The following is a 16552-nucleotide window of genomic DNA, read 5'->3' on the forward strand; positions in this document are numbered from 1 at the left end:
TCTTACTCATCACTCCCCACACAAGTTGGCCTCTAACTCAGGTATACACACTGGTGGACCCACACATGCACTGTCACATACACACAGGTTTCTTTTTCCAGGTAAATTCATTCTGTGACTCCTTCATGTTCATGCTTCCTAAGGTGCTCTTCGCACTTTCTTTCGTGGGCTATACTTTCAGGAAACTCCTCTTCCAGGAAGTCCTCCCAGCCATCTGATCTTGTCTGTGCTCTAACAGTGCACCAAAGCACCAAGAATTTGAAGTCACATCATACATAGCCCAAACAGGGTTCATTAAAGGCAAAACTGGATTAATTCCTTCAGTATCCCTGGTCCTCTGTCCTGGCCAGGATTCCATCAATATTGGAATGTTAGATGTCCCAGGAGAGCTGTGAGACATGTTAGTAAAGAAATAATAAGCTGCATGCAACCTAAGAAGAGGTGGTCCTTGGGCCCCAGGATCAAATGAGGGGCAGGCTTGTCTGATCGCATTTCTGTTGCTATAATAAAATACCCAACAAAAGTCACTTAGAGCAGAAAGGTTTTGTTTTAGCTCACAATTCTAGGTTACACTCCATCATTGCCAGGAAGTCAAGATGTGAAGAACTTGAAGCAACTAGCCACATCTACAGTCAAGAGCAGAGAGGAAGGAATAAATAAATGAAGGCATGCTTGTGTTCAGCTAGCTTTCTCTCTACTCTTCTACAGTTCAAGACCAGAATGATGCTTCCCATAATGTGTGATTCTTCTCATCTCCACTAACATAATCAAGATCATCCCCACAGGGCCAATTTATCTAGATGATGCTTCACTGAAACTCTCTCCCCAAGTGATTCTAGACTGTGTCAAGTTGACAATGAAAACCAACCACTGTAGTGCTCAATGATGGTCTTCTGAGACTGGTTACTGGCATCAGTGGATCTGGCACATGGACCCTGGAGTGCACAAGAATGGTGACCTGTTTGCTTCGCAGCTGGGCTCTTCTCTGTGTTTTGTAGGATGGGGTAACTAATAATCAGAATAGGTAACTGTACCTCCCCTGTCTTTTTGAGTAGTAATGTACAGAACAGCTATAAAGTGAGTCTAAAATCTCAGGTCACAAATGTAGTGCTGTGTTAAGTAAGGAAGAATTAGGACTGAGCACAAATTAACAAGCTGCAAGATAGTTAAGGCCCTGGAGCAGTGGAAGCTCTTCAGAATTGCACTTTTACCTTACTATGTCTGCTTGAAAATCAATAAATATTAATACTAATGCTTATAGCATGAGGGTGGGGAGAGGGTCCATCTGGAGTTCCTGAACATCTTGCTGAGCAGAAAGCTCTGGCAGGGGAGAAAGAAGGACATCAGCCCAGGGAACATCAGAGCTGTGCTCAAAAACTTAGTTCACACACAGCTGGTGCTATTGAAGATTTCCCTAGATGCACCCCAAGAAGATCTTCTCTAAGAGGGATTCAGGCTCAGCCCGGCAGATGAGAGCATGGAGAAGAATCCATGGTAGTTACTTAACTCATTTCTTTAACGAAATACCTGACCAAATCAACCCAAGGAAGGAAATACTTGGATCAGCTTACAGTTTGAGGGAAAAGCCTATGTTGACAGAGAAGAAATGACACCAGAAACGTGAGGCAACTGGTCACATCACATACAGAGTCAGGAAACAGGCATCCAACTTGGGTGCTGGTAACTGAACTTGGGTCCTCTGCCAGAACTGCTTGTTCTTACCTGCTGCTGCTTTATCTCTCCATCTACCGAAACAAAAATCACCTTTTTAAACAAGTGGACACATTCCTAACTTTGAACGCAAGGGACTTGAAGCAGCCCTCCCCCCAAATCACTCAAGAGGCACAGTTGCTTATACACCAGAAAGACTGTCAGCAGGGTTTGGCTTTACTGTGTAAGTCATAAATCCAGGTGAATTTTGACCCAGATTTTGAAAAGAGAACCCCATTCTTGACAACCATACCATCTCTATAAGAAGTTGAATGTTGACGAGCTATAATTGTGTTTATTTATGGGCACATTACTCTGTTCGCTGTTGCAACAGCAAAACACCACCAGCTGAGTAAATTGCAAAGGAAAGGGAAGATTTAGTCTGGTTTTATCACTAACAGTGACCAAGACAGAGCAGAGCATCCTATGACAAGCACAGGAGCATGCATCCACAAGCAAGCGTGCCCCTGGGCTTCCTTTACATACTCTTCCTAGAAGGACAAGGGTCTTGGGGCCTTGAGTGAGTGGGTGGGTGGGTGATCTTATCTATTCCTAATCTCCTCTTAAGACCCAGCCCCTCCTCTAGACATCACACTCGGGTTAGGATTGTAATCCCTCACTCTCACAGTGTGATTAAGTCCCACTTAATGGGGACAGTGTATTCCAGTCACAGATCCAGCTCAGTCCTGTGAAGATTCCATTTTGTAATGTATAGTAGTAACCATTACTGATTTATTTCTGGGTTTTCAGCTCACGTAAATATATTCTTTTGCATCAACCCAAGTGTGGAGGGGGGAACCAGCCCCCACCATTGTTTACCCCAGGGACTCTTGAGGAATGAGGGATACAGGACTTAGTTAGAAATAGAGGGGAGAGAAACAGAGGAAAAACACAGGATAGACAGGTGGGCCTGGATCTTTATCCAAAGGGGCCCAGAACTTTAGTCCAAAGGCCTATTTATAACAATGCTGAGGTGTGGAGCAAAAGACCTCCCCCTTGCTAGTTACAGCCAAGTGTGGACCTTTACAAACACCTGATACTCAGGCCCATGGTCCAATCAACTTTTTATGTAGTCCTGCTGGGAATAGCCACTAGGAAACCTGGCAGGCTACAACACGTGTGCTGTACCACAAGGAATTAGGTCACTCTGTATATCTAGCTGAACTGCATGATTTTATCTAATGGATATTATAATTTAATATTAAAAATCAGAGGTGTTTTTTATCAGATTAGTTTAATTTTAATTATGTAGTGTGTGTGTGTGTGTGTGTGTGTGTGTGTGTGTGTGTGTGTGTGTGTGTATGTGTGTGTGTGTATGCATGGGTTTGTCCACATGAGTGCAGTACCCACCAGATACCCTGGAGCTGGAGTTACAGGGGATTGTGAGTTGCTTGATGTGAGTCCTAGAAATTGAACTGGAGCTCTCTGAAAAACAACAACAACAAAAAAAAAAAAAAAAACAACAACAACAAAAAAAAACATTGCTTTCCTAACCTTTGAGACACTTCTCCAGCCTTAATGCACTGTGTGTGTGTGTGTGTGTGCCCATGTGTGCCCATGTGTACACAAGCGCATGTGCACACATGCCCATGGGGGTCACAAGAGGGCATTGGGTTCTCTATAGCTGGAGCTTGAGGTGGTGTGAACCTCCCATCATGGCTTCTAGAGACTCAACTTGGATTCTCTTCAAGAACAGTACAGGCTCTTAACGTCTGCGTCCTCTCTTCAGCCTGGTTTTTAAAACACTTTGTTTTTTGAATAGCCACCTTATTTGTGAACATCCTCAGCTGGTGGCCTTTGGGGTCTCCTTTTGTGGTTTTGCAGAGAAGACACATTTTCTAACATTCAGATCAGCGAATTTTTAGTTTCCTTTGTGTTACGGTTCACTTGCTTCTAGATTGCCCACGGTTTGCCAATACTGGAAACTGGTGCTTGTGTTTTGATTTTATTGTGTTCATGTAAATACGACCTAGACATTTTCATGCTTCCAAAATGCATCATACAGGACCTAACATGACAATAGGAGAGTGTATCATAAATATGTGAAACAGGAGAGCTATTAACTGGATACAGGATTTTATATACATGTATATGTCAACCTCATTAATAAAATAATTCACATTTTATTGCGTTGGAAGGGCCTTCAGCCATATGTTTTACTGGGGGTGGTTAACAGTGTCTCTTGTCAGTTAAGTGGAAATTGGTTGATCATATATCCCCTGGGGAAGGATATTGGAAGGAAACCATAGTGGAGTGAATGCGGTTTGGATGAAAACTACCCCTCATAGCCTCATATGTTTGAACACTGGGTCCCCAGTAAAAGGGATCTTCTTGGAACTTTTAGGAGGTCATCTTAGTTAGTTTTCTATTACTGTGATAAAGACCATGATCAAAAACAACTTGGGGAGGAAAGACCCTGTTGCAGCCTATAATTATAGTTCATCATGAAGAGAAGTCAGGGCCGGAGCTCAAGGCAGGAACTGAAGCAGAGACCATGGAGGAACTCTGCTTATTGGTTTGTTCCTTTTGACTTGCTCAACCTTCTTTCTTAGAACAATTCAGGAAAACCTGCCTAGGGGCAGCACCAACTACAGTAAGCTGGACCTTTCCATATCAATCATCTGTGAGGAAAATGTCCCATAGTCTTGCCCACAGGTCAGTTTTACGTGAAGGCATTTTCTCAATTGAGGTTCCCTCTTCTCAGATGACCTTAGCTTGTGCCAAGTTGATTAGAGAGAGAGAGCCTTGGAGGAAGTATGTCACTGGGAGATGGGCTTTGAGTTTTTACAATCTGGCCTCACTTCCTGTTTTCTCTCTGATTCTTGTGTGTGGATGAAAATGTGATCAGCTTCCTTCCTGTTCTTTCCATCATGCTTTTCTTGCCTGTTGCTATGACTTTCTTGCCAAGACAGACCCTATCCTCCTGGATCTGTAAGCCAAAATAAACCCTTTCTCTCCTAAATTTCTTTTTATTGGGGTATTATATCACAGTGACAGAAAGGTTACTAATAGACATACCAATTTGACATTTCTCTTCTACCAAGACCAGGTTCATTGTTCCCATCCTGACGCCCGTGTTGTGCTCATGTTCCACTGTGCATAAAGGTGTGGGTGGAGGAGCAGGAGTCTGTTGTTGGTTGACTTCACACACAGACACAATCTCCAGTAGAGAGCTTGCTCATCAGTGGTCAGACGTGATTGTTGATGGTGTTGTCATAATCGCATGCTCACTAATAATCTACAATTTCAGCAATAAAACTTTTGAACTGAGTTCTACATAGACAAATTAAACACAATCTTTAAAAAAAAACTGTATGTAATGAGATAGTGGTATGACAGCTGCCAAAACACAGGGGAACATTTTTAAAAATCCTAGAAATATGTATACTCACATTACTTCAAAGAGTTACCCTCAAATTGCTTTTTTTGCCAAAGGAAAACAAAAAACAAATGAAACTGTAAATGTTGATATATCAGGATATTTTCATGAAAATAATTCTATATTTGTCAGTGTTCAATTTCTACACCTCCAACTTTTAATGTATTGGTAGTACAGATAGAAATCAGAATAGGTTATTCTTTTCACTTGAAAACCTCTATTTTAAGAATTTTGTTATCTTCTATCTATTCTGAGTCTCAAGAGCCATGAAGACTTTCCCACGCCATTGATCATCTTATAGATCCCCAGTGTGCCTGTTCCCTTTCAATTTGATGCCAGACTTTGAGCATGGTACATGTGTTTGGTGTGGACACAGAGTCACTGTCTATTGCTCATAAAAACAATGGATAAATCTTTTCTTCTGCACCACAGAGATAGAAAGTCTTGCACTAAAAGGAGAATTGTCAGTGATGACATACCACCACCATCACAGGAATACCCTGGCTCTAAGCTCTGAGATTTCCAGAGGATCTGCCTGGCAGGACACAGAGTGAGCTTTCTGCCCAGGGGCCTTGCCTTGCTTTTCTTTCTCTTGTTCCTGGGTGTGGTCACATGGAGTCTTAGGGCCCTGTGTTTCTTCAAAGAGATAAATAGAGATGAGAAGATGCAATGTACACTCAACTACTTACTGAAGCAGATGCTTCCCTCTTAAAACAGCACAGAAGGACAAAAGAAGACAGGAAGATGAAACATAATTTACATAATGATATCACTTTTCTCTTAACGTAACCTGTGAGGTTAAAAGCCTTGCTAGTCATGAGCAGATCAAAGCGATTTGAAATGGAGATCTGGAGTCATAGAGAGGAGAGAGAACATAAAACGTTAGCTAGAGGATGTGGAGGACACTAGAGACCAAGAGAAGCTTCAGGAAAAGGTAAAGCCTTGGCATCCTGAAAGGCTCCACTTGATCCATCTCCTGTAGAGTTCTACTATTGTGAGATTAGTGTAATGACATTAAATGACTTCTGTCCTGTTGGTGTGGGTTATTTAGAAATAAGTTTTTCTGGGGTTTTCTGAGCTCCCTTTGCAGAGCCAATGTCAGTGCTGGGTACTGGGGGTGGGTCATGTTGCAGGAAGAGGGAATGCAAAGTCAACCCCACCCTCTGAAAGTCTCAGTGTGTTGTGAATATGTTCTTCTTGTAGACAGGGTATTCCCTGAAGTGACACTCTCAATCAAGCTCGCATTCACACTCATTTTTTTTTCTCTTAAGACCTAGCAGCAAGTATTTGAAGATAGGACTATGGCCTTTTGTGTGATGTTCACTGGAGAGCCTCGCTGCTGATGATCCAGGAAGATGGGAATATATAACTATTACGCTCAGAAGAACACAGTAAAACACTAAAGGTTTTAAGGAAGGGTCAGGGAGTGAATAAGCTGACACAGAGGCTTTTAACCTCCAACTTCAACCTGAAAGTGATCCCGAGTCATGACTGGGGTCATAAGCTCTACCGTGGCTGCCCTACCATAGCTGCCCTTGTTGCTTGTCCTCATTTTAGGTATCTGCAGCAATTATTGTTGCAAGAATCTTAAATGATCTTATTAATAAAATCAAACCTGAGGCCTGGTATTGGGGTGAATGCTGGATGATCAGAGAGACAGAACAAGCCACAGCTAGCTACCTCACCTTGCCAATACCTCAGCTGATCCTGTTTCCTCAGACTGGAAGCCTCTGTGTCTTCATCCAAACGGATCTCAGCTGAACTGTGCTGCTCAAAGCCTGAAAGCTTAACCAGCCAAATGCTTAACCAGACAAATGCTGCTAGTTTCTGATCTTCGCACCTTATATATCTTTCTGCTTTCTGCCATCACTCCCTGGGATTAAAGACTCACTTCTTGGGATTAAAAGCGTGTGTCACCATGCCTCGCTGTTTCCAATGTGGTCTTGAACTCACGGAGATCCAGAGGGATTTCTGCCTCTGGAATGCTAGGATTAAAGGCGTGTGCTACCACTGCCTAACAACTATGTTTAATTTTGTGGCTGTTCTCTTTTCTGACCCCAGATAAGTTTATTAGCATGCACAATATTTTGGGGAACACAATACCAGCACAAATTATAGCATGAGATCCTGATTTCAGAGGTAGGAGTGTTTGTTCATCCTTCACTCGGAGAACATAAATGTATAAGGTGCAAATGAAACAACAGTAGCAGCCCATCACTGTTCTTGTCCTGATCACTCAAATAGCAAAGGCCACCTTGGAGAAGGTGTGCATGAGAGTTCTTACTTCTTGCCCCTCCTGCAGTGCTCCTTGCAAACCTCCTTGCAGACAGGAGCTGTGCATTGTTTCTACTGTCTGAGCAGCAGAGTTTCTCACATCCAGAGAAGGGACAACTCTACCACTTGGGTCTTAGCTGAGTCATATAGATAGAAGTGAGGCCCATGAAACCCAAGGCACTTCTTAGGGATATAACTGGGCTCTCTCTTTTAGGACTCTGATCACTGGGTTATGATCATGTTAAGTCAGAAGCAGAAGAACATATCTGTGTCAGAATTTATTGAATGGCAATAAATTTATAAGGTACAGAGGTTTAATTGGCAGCAATTCACTAGATAGTTCTACTTCCCTTGATAGCTGTGGACAAGGAAATATGGTTCTTTTTCCCCAAAAACTTAATCATTTATATTAACTTTTAGATCACACAGTACACCTCACACTATAAATCTATATACATATACATATACATCATGGGTTTTTTATATCTACAAGATATGTAATATATATGCATTATTGAATAGCTACAAAGAGGTTAAGGAGCAAGACATAAGATTGTCATCACAGTGTTGAGTGTACTCCTTTTTCTGGGGTCCAAGTAAGCAAGCCACATCCTTGCCTAGGTCTGGTGAGCTCAGTACATTCTTGGACTTGGTTTTCCTGGAATAGTTTTAAAACACTCATGTGCCTCTATAGTCCCAACTCATCCCCAATACACTTATAAAACAACTCCTTTCCTCTGCCCAGGAATAAGGTCCTTATCAGTCTATGCTGGGGTACAGTGTGGATGGTGCTGTTCATGTGCACTCCAGATGCAGTGACACCTCTTATCCTAAAAATTGAGACAAAGCTACTGGTAAAATGGAGTCTCTTGGGCTAAAGCACAGGAAGCAAAACCACCAGAATACACAGTAGTCTTAGAGCAAGACAGCCTGGCCCCAACACTGGCTTTTAAGCCAGGGTGTCCCATGCAGGTCACCTCCCCACTCATTCCCATCCTTTGTCATAACCTCTGTGTCTCCTTCACCTTGCTACCTCATGAACACAGTGAATTCTTGAGTTTTAATTAGGAGCCCAAGGGCCTCGTCAGTCAGGGAACATGGGCTCAAGCCAATCCACTGAGAGCTGTTAACAGAAATATGATTTTCACTCTGACCAACAGAATCAAAGTGTCAGTGGGTTGGGCCATTAAAATGAGCACTTTAAAAAGTATGTAAACAGGAGCCATCCATCTTAGAACTTAAGGAAAGCTCCACAGATGAATAGCACTGATGCTTCTGGGAGACTAATGGAAATACACTCCCTGGGAGCTCCCAGAATCTGCATTTCTATGATCCAAAATGTGCATTTGTGTCCAAGGAAAAGGGGATGAATTCTTAAGTTTAGCAACCCACGTGGAAAGTCCCAGGGCCCTTTCAATACAATAGGTATAAAGTAAATATTTATGAATGGGTATAAGAATGTGAGATATAAAGAATGTGAGAGAACCCAGGGAGAAAACAGCTCCTGAAGCATCGGTCCCATCCCCATTGACCACACAGCAAAATCCTACATTGGAGCTGATAACTCATCCATTTACTCCCTAGTGTCCAGTTTTCTATGGGGCATCAATTTGGAGAAACATCACTGCATCTGAAATATTCCTTGAGAGAAAAGAAAAGCAAGGCATTATGGCCGGCCACCCATTAGTTTTGATTGTTTGTTTTTTAATAGGAAATGTGTGACTACAGGATTCTGGCTCTCTACAAACATAAAGCTTTCCAACTTATCATTGCCATTTCCTCTTAGTTCCTTTTCAAGTCTCTGAGCATATTCAGTCCTATTTTTCCCTCTGGATTCTGTGGAGAGAGAAGCAGATTCAGGGCCCCATTTCTGCACCTTTAACAATTATACAAAAAAAGATGGACAAACTTGTATGGCCACATTACAGGAGGCCTGTGTGCTGGGCATTCAAAGAAAATGGGAATGTCATGGAATTCTGCTTGAGAAGAGCATAGGGAGCTGGGCGGTGGTGGCACATGCCTTTAATCCCAGCACTCGGGAGGCAGAGGCAGGCGGATCTCTGTGAGTTCGAGGCCAGCCTGGTCTCCAAAGCGAGTTTCAGGAAAGCCCAAAGCTACACAGAGAAACCCTGTCTCGAAAAACCAAAAAAAAAAAAAGAGAAGAGCATAGGGAAGAAGGTTCAGGATGTGTATGTAGCATTAGGTAGCTCTTTATCTTTGTTCACACACACACACACACACACACACACACACACACACACACACACAGACTTATAAACCAACAATGACACCCAAGTCATGTGAACTATTTGTGGGTGAAAATTTCCAAGCAAATAGTAAGTTTGTCTCACCTTACAGTTTAATTAACAGTGTAACTGATTGAATTAATCTTAAAGACAGTTTGACCTTTATGGTCCTGGTGTTTGGAAAGGATGTCAAACTTAATCCATCACCCTGTGGAGTGGTTACCTTATGTGGATGTGATGTACTCTTTAGCACACATATTTATCTGTGTTTCATTGTTGAGTGTTGCATTGATATTCTGCTGCGTTTATCTGTTAAACACGCTGTGATGGTTTAAATGAGAATGGCCCCCATAGGGTCATATATTTGAATGTTTAGTCGCCAGTGAGTGAAACTGAAAGGATTGGAAGGATGGGAGGTTTCAAAAGTCCATGCCAAGCCCAGTGTCTCTCCTTTTCTCTCTTTCTCTCTCTCTCTCTCTCTCTCTCTCTCTCTCTCTCTCTCTCTCTCTCTCTCTCTCTCATCTGTAATCTTGATGCTTATAGATCAGGATGTAGAACTTTTAGCTACTTCTTCAGAGCCATATCTGCCTGAACGCCATCATGATTCCTGTCATGATGATGATGGACTAAATCTCTGAAAGTGTAAGCAAGCCCCCAATTAAACACTTTCCTTTATAAGAGCTGCCTTGGTCATGGTGTCTCTTCATGGAAATAGAACTCTACTAAAATAGAAGTGGAATCATTTTTGATTGATTTGTCCCATGTCTTTGAACGGCCTTCTTATGGTGTGTAACCCATTGCTTCCTTCCCAAAAATGTTTGTCAACACCTTTTGGATGAAAGAAAATCATTGCAGCTCCTCCTCATTAAAATGAAGACAGAAAGGTCCAGACCCCAAGAAGCTGTCTAACCAGTGGGAAAAGGAATCTGAAGAAATGGCACTGTTATTGGGAGACAGGTGAGGAAGCAGCCTGGCAGAAACCTGAACTAGCAAGAAACACCAAAGATTAAGCCCAAGGCTTCTCCAGGAGACAGCCTACTGGGGTCAAGCAGAGGGGTCTTGACATAGAGAATGACTGAGGTAGAAGATACCAGAAACAAAGGGATCAGGCAGCAAGGGGTCTTGTGTCTTCATCTATTCACTTTGCTTTAAGGTGAGGCTCATTTTCTGACTCATTTGGCAAGCCCTTAGAATCTCTGTAGTGTCATGGTTAAGTGCGTACCTGGACACCACTGCAAAACATCAGATGGATGACATTCAGTAAAGTCTTTAACTTCTGTCTCAGCTCCTCTGTCTGTGGTTTGAGGATGCTGAGGCCATCTGAACTGGAAACCTGACATGGGAGACTAATAAAGATATATACAAGCCAGTCCCTTGGGAAGGTCAGCTAGCCGGTCTAGAGAAACTGGGAGACTCTCTCACAAAACAACGTGCCTGGGTTTGGTCTTCACACTCACATGCACACACATGTCCAAACACATCAGCACACTCACACCAACAAACATATACAAAGCAAACCTTCACTGAGGTGAAGACAGTGGCTTACAAAGACAAGCAGAATTTGTGAAGCAGAGGGATAGAGAGAGGAATTTGTGAAGAAAGACAGATGGAAACTCCAAGGACTTTGCTGGCTGCCATTGGTGTAGGCTGCTGATGTGCTGGGGACTTGCTCAGACTTGAGACCAGAGATTGTCAGGGGCCTGAATGAGAAAGCACTTTGTTCTAATGAAGGAGAGAGAGAGAGAGAGAGAGAGAGAGAGAGAGAGAGAGAGAGAGGGAGGGAGGGAGGGAGGGAGGGAGGGAGGGAGGGAGGGAGGGAGAGAGAGAGAGAGAGAGAGAGAGAGAGAGAGAGAGAGAGAGAGAGAGAGAGAGAGAGAGATGGAAAGATGAGAACTGCAGATAATTCGGAACTCTGAATTTTCCAGTAAACCCTGAGGCTAATTCTTAGCTAAAAATACCAAATAGAGGCTTGGGGCCAAAGCCATTTGGATAATTGGGATTAAGTCTCTCCTCAGCATAAATGTAGCTCAAGCCACGGCTTTGTACTTTCTCCCTATATCACAAAGGATGCTTGTGGATTAACACAGCCTGAAAAATAAGCATTTGGAATCAAAAGCAAAGTATATGACCAACGAGAAACCCAAAAGATCTCTTGACTGTGTCTCACCTTCATAGCCTTCAAAACACATGGTATTCCACACTATTGGAAACATTTGCTTAAATACAAATTAGAAACCATGCAACAGTTTGTAGTAAATATAATATGCTATTCTTTCTTTTTGGCTTCCCACAGCGTTTAATTTCTCCATGATGATGCTTGATATTTAAGATCTATCTGCTTGTCTCCCATTCACCCTGCTCATTCTGCCCACTGTCCCATGCTGCCTGCTTTCATTTGTAGCTTCCATACCTCTGTGACAGCCTGATTGGCTCAGAACAGCAGGTGGCATGTTACTCTAAGCGCGGTTCTGACAGCCAGGGGGTCAAAGTGAAGGTGTCTGCAGACTGATTCTCCCTGAGGCTGTGGCAAATCTATCTGGGTCTCTCCCCAGCTGCTGGCCATCTTTGGTATTTTTTGGTTTGTAGAAGCATTATTCCAGTCTTTCCCTTCATCTTGACACAGTGTTCGTCCTCTGCAGATCTGTCTCTAGCTCCAATTTTCTTCTTTTCATAAGGATACAACACTGGACTAGGGTTTTGCCTGGAGGACCAACTCTTAATTAACTGCATCTATAATGATTGCATTTCCAAATAATGACACATTGTGAAACATAGGACTTAGGAATTTTTAGGGGGTGTAATTTGATCTATAGCATCTCTAAATTTCAACCAGAAATAACTGTGTCATGATTCCACGGATTCTGACAATGGTTAGTCTTAGACAAAGCAAGGCCTGTGTAGGCTAGTTACATACATCCGTCAAAACCATTTTAAAGTGAGGCTAACACATGGAATTAGAGATTTATAATCCCTGAGCAGGGTGCATAGTTGTGTTTGTTGGGAATGCACAAAGGATGGATGTGTGTTGAGCTGCACCACAGTAGGGGTCAGACAGTCCCCTACCCCTTTAGGATAAAGAATGTTTATGACATGCTCTGCATTCTCATTAGAATCTTTGTCTCTCACAGAGCATCAACCAGACTTTGGGGAGTTAAAGAGAGACGAGGAGAAGCACAATGTGATAGGAGAGGAATGTGAACATCAGAGGAGGCCATGGTGAGGAAGAACACATGTGATCCATAGAGAAACCAGAGACTCAAGGAATATCAGGCATGTGGGCCCGGACACCAGAGCATGGACCAGGGATGATGGTCTTTAAGGACAAAGACTCAAAGCAAACTTAGCTAAGAAGGTAAAATTCTGAGTTCAAAGAGTGAGCAGAAGATTAAACCCTGGCTCCTGAGCTAGACTGGATCCCAGGTTGGAGACATGGAGCCCAAGGAGGAGTAACTTAGCTCACATTTGCTTGAATTAACAATTAAATTGTGAGGAAGAAAGGAAAGTGAAGAGAAGAAAAATGAAGAATAACTAAAGGATGATAGTTACCAGAAAATGCATGGCTGGGGCACTGGGATAATGCAATGGGATCAAATGAACATTGACTTACATGGAAATTAGGGAACTCGGAGCTAACATCTGAGTGTGTTGGCAGTTCATCTGACAGAGAGGAAACAGCTAATGAAGGAGACAGTTTGGGTCTCCTCTCCACCTTTGATTTTTAGCTGGTGACTCCAAGTAAGCCCCACCCTTCTTGGTAAATAAGGCGAGGTCTCCATGAGATTATATGGCAAAAGCTTACTCAAAGAGCATAAGATCAGGTGTTGAGGAAGACCTCAAAATGCTGTTTCTCCCTTTTTTTTTTTTTTACTCTGCAAATGTGAGCCTAAAATGGAGACTTAAAAGTCTTACTTAGAAAGGTTTGTACTTGTGAGCTAGAAGTCAATTTATGGGAAATAAGCAATGTGGTTTTTTTTTTTTTTGAGTTATGACTCAATAGTTGACGTTTATAATAAGGTATAATAAATGAAAATATTGAGGTTTGCAGGATCTCTGCCTTGAAAATAGACCTGCGTGCTTCTCAGATGGATGGGTGGATGGCATATGGATGAAAATTGTAATTGGTTCTATTTCAATACAGTGGGTGTGGGAATATCTAGATTTTGGAGTTTCTCCTGAGAGATGCTAATGGTGGCCTGGCCCATCTGTCAGGGAGGGACAATGATAAGGTGCACAGGTCTGGGAAATAGACTTCCACAATTTGATCCAGATTAACCAGAATTTTCCTAATCCTTTTTCTCACAACTTGTGTGTGCTTCTTAAAGAGTTCAATATTCAGCTGTATGGAAATCTCCAGATAAGCACAGCCGCCCATTCATAGGCTGCTTCCAAAGGCTCTTGCTTTCCCTCTGGTTTCTATTCTGCCAGAATAGTTCATCAAGACTTCTGTCCCTGGAGCATTGTCTCTCATGCTGGGCAGTGCTTTTGCTATTTAAATAACCAAGAAAGTCAGCTCACACACCAGTGGTCAGTGCTCTAGAATCACGGGGTTTTGTTATATTTAAAGTAGATTTGCATACTCAATGAAAATTAATCCTCTCAAAAAATAGCTCTGTGCACAAGCTTTGTTCAAGTAAACATCAGAAATGTTAACCTGGCGGGATAAATGGCAGCCACAGCCAATCTCTTAGAGGGATATTCTGTGGAGTTGAAGATTTTATTGAGAGAGGGAAACTGAAAAGCTGAAGCCCTAGAAACAAATGAAGATTGGGTTTTGTTCTCTCTCCAAATGTGTGTGCTTGTCCCTGCAAATATGGAGTTGTTTTCATTAAACTCCTCATTGTTGTGGCTAAATACCTGACAGGAAGCCAGGCTCAACCTGACAGGTTGAGCCACATTCCACCATCGCTGAGAAGGTATGGCAGCAGTGGAGGAGTGATGGAGGCAGGCGCAGGAGGCAGCTGGAGGCAGCGGGAGCAGTCATATTGCATTATTGCATTGACAGTCAGGCAGCAGATAGATAGATAGATAGATAGATAGATAGATAGATAGATAGATAGATAGATAGATAGATGATAGATAGATAGATAGATAGATAGATAGATAGATAGATAGATAGATAGATAGATAGATGATAGATTAGATAGATTAGATTGATGGATGGATAGATGGATGGATGGATAGATAGATAGATAGATAGATAGATAGATAGATAGATAGATAGATAGATAGATAGATAGGTAGATAGATGGATAGATAGGTGAGAGGAGAGAGAGAGAGAGAGAGAGAGAGAGAGAGAGAGAGAGAGAGAGAGAGAGAGAGAGAGAGAGAGCTGGAGCTCAGCTTAGCTTAGCTTTCCCCCAGTTGTGCAGTCAGGGACCCCAGCTGGTGGAATGGTGCCATCTATATTTAAGATGCATCTTCTCACCTCAGTTACCCAAATCTAGGAAACCCCCCCACAGACAAGGCCAAAGGCTTTTCTCCAAGGTGACTCTAGATCCCATGTAGTTTAAAAATCAATATAAGTCATCACCAGTGCATTACCCATGCTTCTCACTGTTGATACGAACATTAAGAGGAAGTAATTTAAAGAGAGGAAAGACATAGTTGGCTTGCAATTTGAGAAGTTTCTGTCCACAGTTTGAGGGTCCATGGTGAGAACATGCATCTTGATAGAAAGATGTGCTGGAGCAGAGCTTTGGTTCAAGGCCACAAGGAAGGAAAGACACTAGAAAGGATCTTCAACATGAAACTCCAATGACAAACTTCCTCCAAAGAGCCCCACCTCCCACTTGCCAGCTGTTGAAGTCAGCATCTCTATGATCCAATGACCTCTTGATAGCACACTCAAGCCTTTAGAAGGGACAATACATAGCCAAACCACTACATAGGGCCATATCCTACACTACATCCTCACCTTACTATCCTAGAAATAAAATCCTCTTTGAGGTTCTTTGTGCAAAATGAGCTGCCTATGATTACTTTAATTGTTTTAATCAGGGCATACAGAACTTCTCATAAAGGACCACATGGTGAGTGATTTCAGCTAAGCAAGGTGTAAGGTCTGTCCTCACACCACTAAACCCTGCTGTAGAAAGCAGCCATGGGCAGTGCATAGAGGTCAAGGAGAGAGTTGGTCTTTCCCTCTGGAATGATCAGGGTTCTCCAGAGGGACAGAAGAAATAGGATGAATGTATATTTAAAGAGGAGTGAATTACATGATATTGTTGGTCTAGGTAGTCCAGTTACAGCTGTCTGCACAATAGAGAGAAAGAGAACCCTGATGCCTCACCAGTCTGGTCTCTTGAAGGCCTGGAGGATTCCCAGAGAGGCACCTCTAGTCTTCAGTCCATGTTGGAAGTCTGGATTCTGGAGTTAGAGAGAGATGGCCACAGCGGCGTTGGTAGCCACAGATGAGCTGCACCTACCAGCTAGAGGCTAGGTCAGGTAGTCAAAAAGCAACAGCTTTGCCCCCTGGCCTTCTTGTATCTGGGCTGCTACCAGAAGATTCTAGACACTCTGGGAAAAGCCAACAGTTAATGTTTTCAGGAAAAAAAAAAAAAAAAAAAAAAAAAAAAAAAAAAAAAAAAAAAAAACCTCTAATATATACCCAGAAAACTGTCTCTGTTGATTCCAGATTCAGTCAAGTTGACAACCAAGGTTAATTAAAACAGTTGCTTTTGTTGCCTGGAATGCTATTTCTCATACCTTGAAAGAATTTCTATGACTTTCCTTTTCCACATTGCTCTCAAAGAAGTGTTTTTAAGTCCCAAAGTGAGGAAATTTATGTATTGATCTTTAGTAGTAAGTTGTTAATATCCAATTTATTGAAATATCCCCCAAACCTGAACCTAAAAGATGCTGTAAAAAATAAAAATGGGCAATTATTTTCCTGAAAGAAGCTGATGAAATATGGGTTATTTTATGAAATTTGAAGACCAAGTTG

This window comes from Peromyscus maniculatus, chromosome 22, assembly GCF_049852395.1.
Source record: "Peromyscus maniculatus bairdii isolate BWxNUB_F1_BW_parent chromosome 22, HU_Pman_BW_mat_3.1, whole genome shotgun sequence".
Lineage (NCBI taxonomy): Eukaryota > Metazoa > Chordata > Mammalia > Rodentia > Cricetidae > Peromyscus > Peromyscus maniculatus.